Source organism: Vidua chalybeata, chromosome 5, assembly GCF_026979565.1.
Source record: "Vidua chalybeata isolate OUT-0048 chromosome 5, bVidCha1 merged haplotype, whole genome shotgun sequence".
NCBI classification, from domain to species: Eukaryota; Metazoa; Chordata; class Aves; order Passeriformes; family Viduidae; genus Vidua; species Vidua chalybeata.
Window position 1 is genome coordinate 57,550,274 of NC_071534.1, and position 7,211 is coordinate 57,557,484.

A 7,211-nucleotide genomic window follows, 5' to 3' on the forward strand; every position below is an offset into this window, starting at 1 on the left:
ACAATCTAGTGCCTGTTGTATATGCTACACTGAGGGCAAAGAATGAGATAGGCCCAAGTCTGTGGCAGACACCAAGGAGTTAAAGCAACAGGGTGCAACATGTTTTATTTACCTCTCCTGCCACCATTGCTTGGTGCTGCACCTCCTCATGGCATAACATCTGCCATCAGTAAGCCCTATATTAGTTTTGTGGCAGACTCGTTGGTCTGAAGATGCAGTATGGGATGCATCACAGTCTACAAGAGTCCTGTTGTGAAAAGGTTTTTAATAACATGACAAAACAAAAAGGCCTCCCTCAGGGCCAACAAAAAGCAGCTCAGGATAAAAAATGTATGAGATTTGCCTCGGGTACTGGGGCTGAGTTGGAGGTTTCTCAGCAGGACACACTTGCTGCCATAACTGGCAGTTAACCATCAGTTCATCGGCCATACAGGTGTGGAATACTTTGAAGACCCCTCAGTGCTGGATTTTTTAGGTTTCCACTTCCAAGGGGTTCCCTTTGCTCTCTGGATTATTGGAGAATGTTGTCACAGAGACTTTTGAAGAAGTTTTAAAGCACAGAGTTCCATAGAACAACACCACACACAACGGTCCATCCCTCCTTGTGATGGCAAAGATATAGGACACCAGGAGGAGGAGCACAATAACCCACATCAACATTTAATCACACAAAACTGCATTCAGATGGCTCCTCACTTTCCTTTCCAGGAAAAAGGTTTGGACACCAATGGAAGACATTAACTGGTTGGTGAAAAGAAAGATCTGCATTCATTTCTGTCCCCAGTCACCTCTACTGGGCACATTGTGCCTGTCAGTGCAGTGACCTGGATCATACTGTGCTGCCTGGTGCCATCTCTGGAAAACACCCACTTAAGGTATGGAGAGAAACAGCTATAATTTTTTGAGATTAACTTTATATTCTATTTTTTTATTCAAGGCAGGATCAGACCCTTCAGAGTTCATTCCAGTGACAAAATTTCTTGGAAAATATTGCTAGGAAAGACTCTGGATTCATTGTAAGCAAAATATTAATCAGCAACAAATACAGAGAAATGAGCTTGCCAAACTAATCCTATATGTCTTTACAGATAATAGAATTGCTGGTAAAATGACAACCACATAAAAATGTACAAATGACCTAATGGAAAAGAGTGAACACTTTAATAAAGCAGAGGTTTACTGCATTGAGGAAGTATTTATATTATTAAACATTAGTAAAGATGGGCTGCATTGCTTGGTTTAATTCTTCTTCAGTCATCTAGCAGATTCCAATCTAGTGCTCTGGCCAGCTAACCTGAAACATAAATATTCTGCCATATTTTGCAGGGGCAATTATTCTGTGCCTTCAGGTACCTCCTGGGGTTGGCAGCAGCACAATCCCTCTGGGAAGGAAGGGAACAGGCAGTCACTACTGTTTGCACTTATCTGTACTTTTTTGCAACTGAGCTCTTGCCAGCAATTAAGGACTGGTCAATGCAAACCAGTGAGTTTGTACATTTTTTCCTACACTGTTACTACTCCTTTTTTCACTGATCTGCAATATTACACCCTGGGATCCTCCCTTGGCTCTCTCTGTGACTCCTCTCCACTCCCCTCAAGAACTGGGACCCACAATTGTGAGGCAAAGATGCTTGTACATAGGTAGTGCCCACTCAAAAGTGTAACCCATGGGATACAGAGGGCTTGTGGTACCTGTGAAATTCTGAAGCCAAACTGAAGGTTAGTGGGGAGGACATAACACTGGCCTTCCCTTTGCCTTCTTTCAGCATCAGAAACCTTATTCTCCTTCTTCCCACCCCTGCAGCTCCTACAGTGGTTAAATTCCACATGATGCTTAGGGATCTTGACCACTAATAGTAATGGTGAGAATAACAACCATCAGTATAATAATAACATGCTAGAGAGTAATTGGAGATAAATTCAGCACCTGAGCCAGAAAAAGACGATCATGTCTTAGCTGTCAGATACCTTTCCCTTTAGGTTATGCACCAATGTTCTCAATATTAAAAAATCCTATTACAATAAATAAACCCGTAAGCATTCTAAGCCTTCAAAAGTCTGCATATAAATCTTCTGTGTGTCTGCAATAACACCAGACCCCAAACAGTTGTACCAGGTAAAGCAATTCGCAATGTATGAGAACAGCCACCAGCACGTAAGGTGTGATTCCAGCATCAGAAAAATATTTTCTCGTGCTCATTATGCTCATCAGGCTTGCAAGAAAGTTAGCCATAAGGAAAAATAAGCTGATGCTGTTGTTTTTGTAAACTAGGAACAGGAGGAATTGAGGGCAAGAGAGCAAAAGGACTGGGGAATCAGGTCCAAACTGTCTTTGTGTGCCAGGTGAGCAGGGTACATGTTACCCCACATGGCTCTCAGGGTGACCTCGGCTGCTTCCACATTACTGTATTTCTTCTGTTCTCACATTTCCCTTCCCAACCCAGCTGTGTGACTGTGACCAGGAGCCTGACCTCCCCACCTGCTCCTCATTTGTGTATTTGTCTATTTTTCTAAGGATGTGCATATAGCCCTGCTAGCTACCCATACCTCACTCATCTCCTGTGGTTGTGGATATTCTCAGCTTAGTCAGAGAGAAAGAGAAAGGTTTTCTAACCTGGAGACAGCCTGGGAAACAGTTGGGAAAGAATGTAAATAATTCTCTAATCTACCTTGTTATTCACATTGTTTATAGATATGCTCTGCCACTGTGCGTCATTCACTGCACACCAATGGTGTGACATGTTTTTACTCTACGACCAATGAAATTAGTCTTCTCAATGTTCTCTATATATAGAGCGGTACATTCGAAGTAAATCAGAGTTCATTTTCTTTGCCTTCTGATCTGGAGTTCTCTGTTCTCGTCCTGCTCAACAGCGTCAGTAGTAGGAGAGATTTCATGGCCATCACAGACTCTTATTTAAGTGGGTTAAAAATCAGCAGATAACCATGGGATTTGCAGGACAAAGAGGCATTTTGGCATCCCTGGGAGTCTTGCCCAGCGAGCAGCTGACTGCTGTGAGATGGGGAAGGCAGTATTGTCTCCTGAATGTCAGCTTTTACATCTAAGGTGGTTCGGTACTTCCCTTAAACCAGCACCCTCTGGGTTTGAAGGAAGGATCAGGAAGTGTCATTTTTGATTAAAATATCAAACTATTTTTGAAAAAGATCTTCCATAAAGAGTAAATGCAGCCAAAGGTCTCAGTGGGAGACAAGAAATATTGACAGGCATAGCTCCAGCAATGAGGATGGAAAGATTCAAGAAGCAAATCATTTCCTAGGAAGCTCCTGTATCCCATTCTGTGCTTTAGCAACAGTTAGGCACATCTGATTCATGATCTGACTTAAACCCAGTGATGGCTTAGAGGCAATATAGCTTTCTTTGTTACTGGTGGCTGCTGTCACAGGAGGTGTAGAAGTGACATTGTTCATTAGTCTATACAATGGTGATGGTGTGACACTGCATCTCAGTTGCAGAATTTGGGTGTGGAGCACCTCGATCATGGTTTATATGAGCTCTGTGGAGACTTGAAGAGCTGCTGTGGATGCTCTTCTTCCATTCTCTCACTTCCACCAAGGTGGAGCATTCAGGTTTGTGTCTCATTACCTGCTCTGTTTAATGAATTTCAGTTGCCACTGATAGGAGTGCTTTGGAGGAAATTGCAGGATGTTGTGGGTACTCAAGCGTTCCTTTCTTTTCTGTCACTCATGCCCCTCAGTTTCCTGTTCTCACACTGTTCTCTGGACAAGCTGGAGATGACAGTGCTAAGAAAAAGGTGGTAGTGGAGAGGGTTGGAGATTGTAGCAGTGAAGACAAAGACTCCAGCTTTGTCTTTTGTCTTGCTGTCTTAAATGTTATGACTATTCACTATCATGGATTTAGCTGCATTTTATTCCTTGTAAGGTGTACCTATATCTAGATTTAAGAAACAATGGAGGAATGAAATACTGAAGTGCATGCATAAGGAGTTTCCAGTAGAACAAAAATCTCGAAAATTTATTCATGCTTTAAATTAAATTTGGACATTTGGTCCACCCCTGTTTTTATTTCCAAAGATAAGTGTTATGCAGTACAACTGAGCTATTGCTGGAATCCAGTTTTTAGTCACCATTTACAAGATAATAATTTTCCCGATTTTAGGATCACGCAGAGTATGCCTCCCTTTCACGGCAGCCTCCTCTCCAAGCCTCTGCTGCTGTGTCTGTGCTGGGAGGAGGCGCTGCTGCCGGTGAGTCAGCTCACAGCAGGCACTCCTCCTCTCTCAGGGAGAGTGCCTCTCCCCCACTCCATATTCCTGTTCTCAGTGCAATAAAATGTCTTCAGTGGCAGACTGAAATAAAACATCCTTATCCTAATGAAAAAACAGGTGCCTGAGCACCTGGCTGCGAGTCTCTGAGGTGCCACCACTGCTGGAAACAGGCAGGAGGGGAGCTCTGGGTAAAGCTGGTGAAGGACTGGAAAAGCAGAGGCAGGAGGAAAGAGCCTCAGCCACAGAGGGAGGATGAGGACCCAAGAGACAGACCTTGCCAAGGCTTCTGCATGAGCCACCTAAATGCAAACCAGGGCCAAGAAATCACAAGAGACATTTTCTCCTGCGTGTTGTGGTTTAACCCCAGCCAGCAATCCAATACCATGCAGCCACTCCTTGACACCCCCCTAACACAGGTTTCAGCAATGTGCACCTCAGAGAGCAGAGGTGTAAGGTGCTCACCATGGAAGAGTGAGTGATGGAAATGACCATTTGGGAATCTAAAACCTCCAGAAAATCAAGGTGTCTCCTCATGGATTATTAACCACAAGGAGTCTGCCCACAATTTAAAGGAATCCTCCAGTCCTCCAAGGTATGAGTAGGCTCAAGGAAACAGATCAGAGCGAAACACCAGGCCCCAGCCAAATGCAGCACGTCAAGAGGTGGCTGGAGCCTTGTAAGACAGGGCACTGAGCAGTGAGTGCAGTGAAGATCCCTTTCTGTTCACACTTCTGGGGAACTTTTAAGATTGTGGAGGAAAATTACTGAGAGAACTGGCTTCAAATTTTTGCAGCACTATCATTTTAGATCAAGAAAAAACAGGAAACTAACATTGTCTCTTAAATCTTTAAGATGTCAGTAAATAAATGATGTGGTTTTCAGAACTGTAAAGCATCTCATTTCTTCTGCTGACTTCAGCTGGTGCCATTGGGTGCTTCAGCACTTCTGGAAATAAAATCATTTGTTTGCCAAGCCTCGGAAGGAAAAGCTGAGCAGGCTGACTTGAAGTTCTTGTTCTTGCAAATATGAATATGAATCAGGAAATAAAAATACAAACTGAATATGAATTGAACCAGAGTATGAAACTTATATCAGTAGTGTTCCCTCAGGAAAATCATTATTTGGAAGAAGAGAAAAAGTGCATGTAAAGACAAATTGGCAAACATTATAGGAAAGGAGGAAGGATGGAACTTGTTTGGCATTATTATTATTGTTTGCTGTTTTGGAGCCGGTCTGCCTCTGCCTTTACTTTGCAGTATTTGTTGTAGTTCTGCATTGAACTAATTGCTTCCAGCCCTGGGGTCTGTCATAAAAATGTAGGCAGTGCTAATGCCTTGACTGTTAATTAACATGATGGCAAAGCAATTGAGGATGGAACTAAAATGTCAAGCAGTAGAAAAAAAAAGAATATGAAAAATGCCAGATTCCTGCACAGTGAAAGGGGCAGGGGCAGGCTGGCACTGCTGCCAGTGGGGAGGGGCTCCTCCACAGAGTTCTTCCTGTCCTGGCCCACTGCAGACATTTGGGAGCCTCTGCCAGCCTGCTCTGCACAGGAGGGGTTACAAAAGTGTTTCACAGAAAATCGACATTTTTTTTTTTTTTTTTTTTTTTTTTCTTCTGTAATGTTCCACTGGAAAACAAAATCCCTTGGTCAGTTAATCTGAAATATTCTTGATCAATTTCCTTTCCACTGCAGTGTCCCAGCAATCAGGAAAAGCTTGAAATGGAACATGAGGGAGGTAATCCCATGGTGTGCTGGTGCCTAACGGAAGCAAAAAGAGTATGAGATTCCAAAATACTATTTATCTAATATGATGCCCACTAGGAAAGCCAAAGACTAGTGTCTGATGAAGTGAAAACGTTTTGTCCTGGCCAACCTAAAATTAGGTTCAGGAATGTTTGATTCCTCAGTTATAGTTTGAGTAGAATGGAAAAAAGCATCAAAATGACGGGACAATACAAAAATATTAAGATAAATTTTTTGGTCATTTTTTCCAAAGATTAGTGTTTAATTTCTTTTTCTGAGCAGTAACTCACACATTTTCATTCAAACATCCTCACAGCAAAATATTTATATAGATATTAATTTTAGTAAGGGACTTCAAATTACAAAGCTTCTACTACAGAGCACAACTTAGGATCCTATTATATAGTTTGCCTAGCAAAGCATTTCATCACACAGAAGGGAGAAATGCCTTAATATACTGTTGTGATGAAAAGAGAGAAAAATAAGATTCAGAGGCTGAACAAGATGTCAAGACTATAGGGGACAAAAGGGCACCTGAAAGCTGCTGAGGAAGAATCACAGACAATGCAGTTGAGACGATCTTTGATTATATGTAGTTTCCTCATTAAAGGAATTGAAAAAAAACCTCTCAAAGGGAGGCTGATAGCAGTGTTACAGGCAGGGGAGGTAAAGTGGAGGATGATGAGTGACTGTCGCCAGCTCACCCTGTGAGCCAAAAGCAGAGCCCAGGTTTGTCAGACACAGCTGAACATACCTTTTACAAGACTGGGTCCTTTTCTTCTGTGACATGACATGAAGCCCAGAGTGGCTTTTCTCTCTGGATCCTGACACAAGACATGAGTCAGAATAATGAAATAGAATGAACCATCACATGGACTTCTCTAAATCAAGCTATGCATTGTGTTAATATTTCTGCAAACCTGTTTGGTGGTGCCTTGTGAAGCCTTGACCTGTGCCTAAGTCACACAAGCCATGGGCTCTGTGTTCCTTGTCCTGGAGCAGCATCTGCAGTGATGTATTGCGTGCTGCTGAGTTACCTGTGGGATCACTGGGCTTTAAATTCCAAAACGTCAACACATCCCACCTCTTCCAGCCGTTGTCAAGGGAAGAGGGATTTAATGAATTTGAGAACTGGATGCAATAAATCTGATTTCAGGGACAGGAGGGACCGCTGTGATGTTAGTTAATGCAGTTTTTAATGGACACAATTTCACTCA

General features: G+C 42.6%; 1 long non-coding RNA gene across 1 annotated transcript; it reads right to left on the minus strand.

The window, feature by feature from the left end:
• Positions 1-5,933: 5,933 nt before the first annotated feature.
• On the minus strand, positions 5,934-6,982 carry LOC128787772 (uncharacterized). The gene is made up of 3 exons (XR_008430834.1): positions 6,915-6,982; positions 6,749-6,818; positions 5,934-6,009 (listed from the first exon to the last, which is right to left on the minus strand). It is a non-coding gene; the product is annotated as an uncharacterized LOC128787772 (long non-coding RNA).
• Positions 6,983-7,211: the final 229 nt, after the last annotated feature.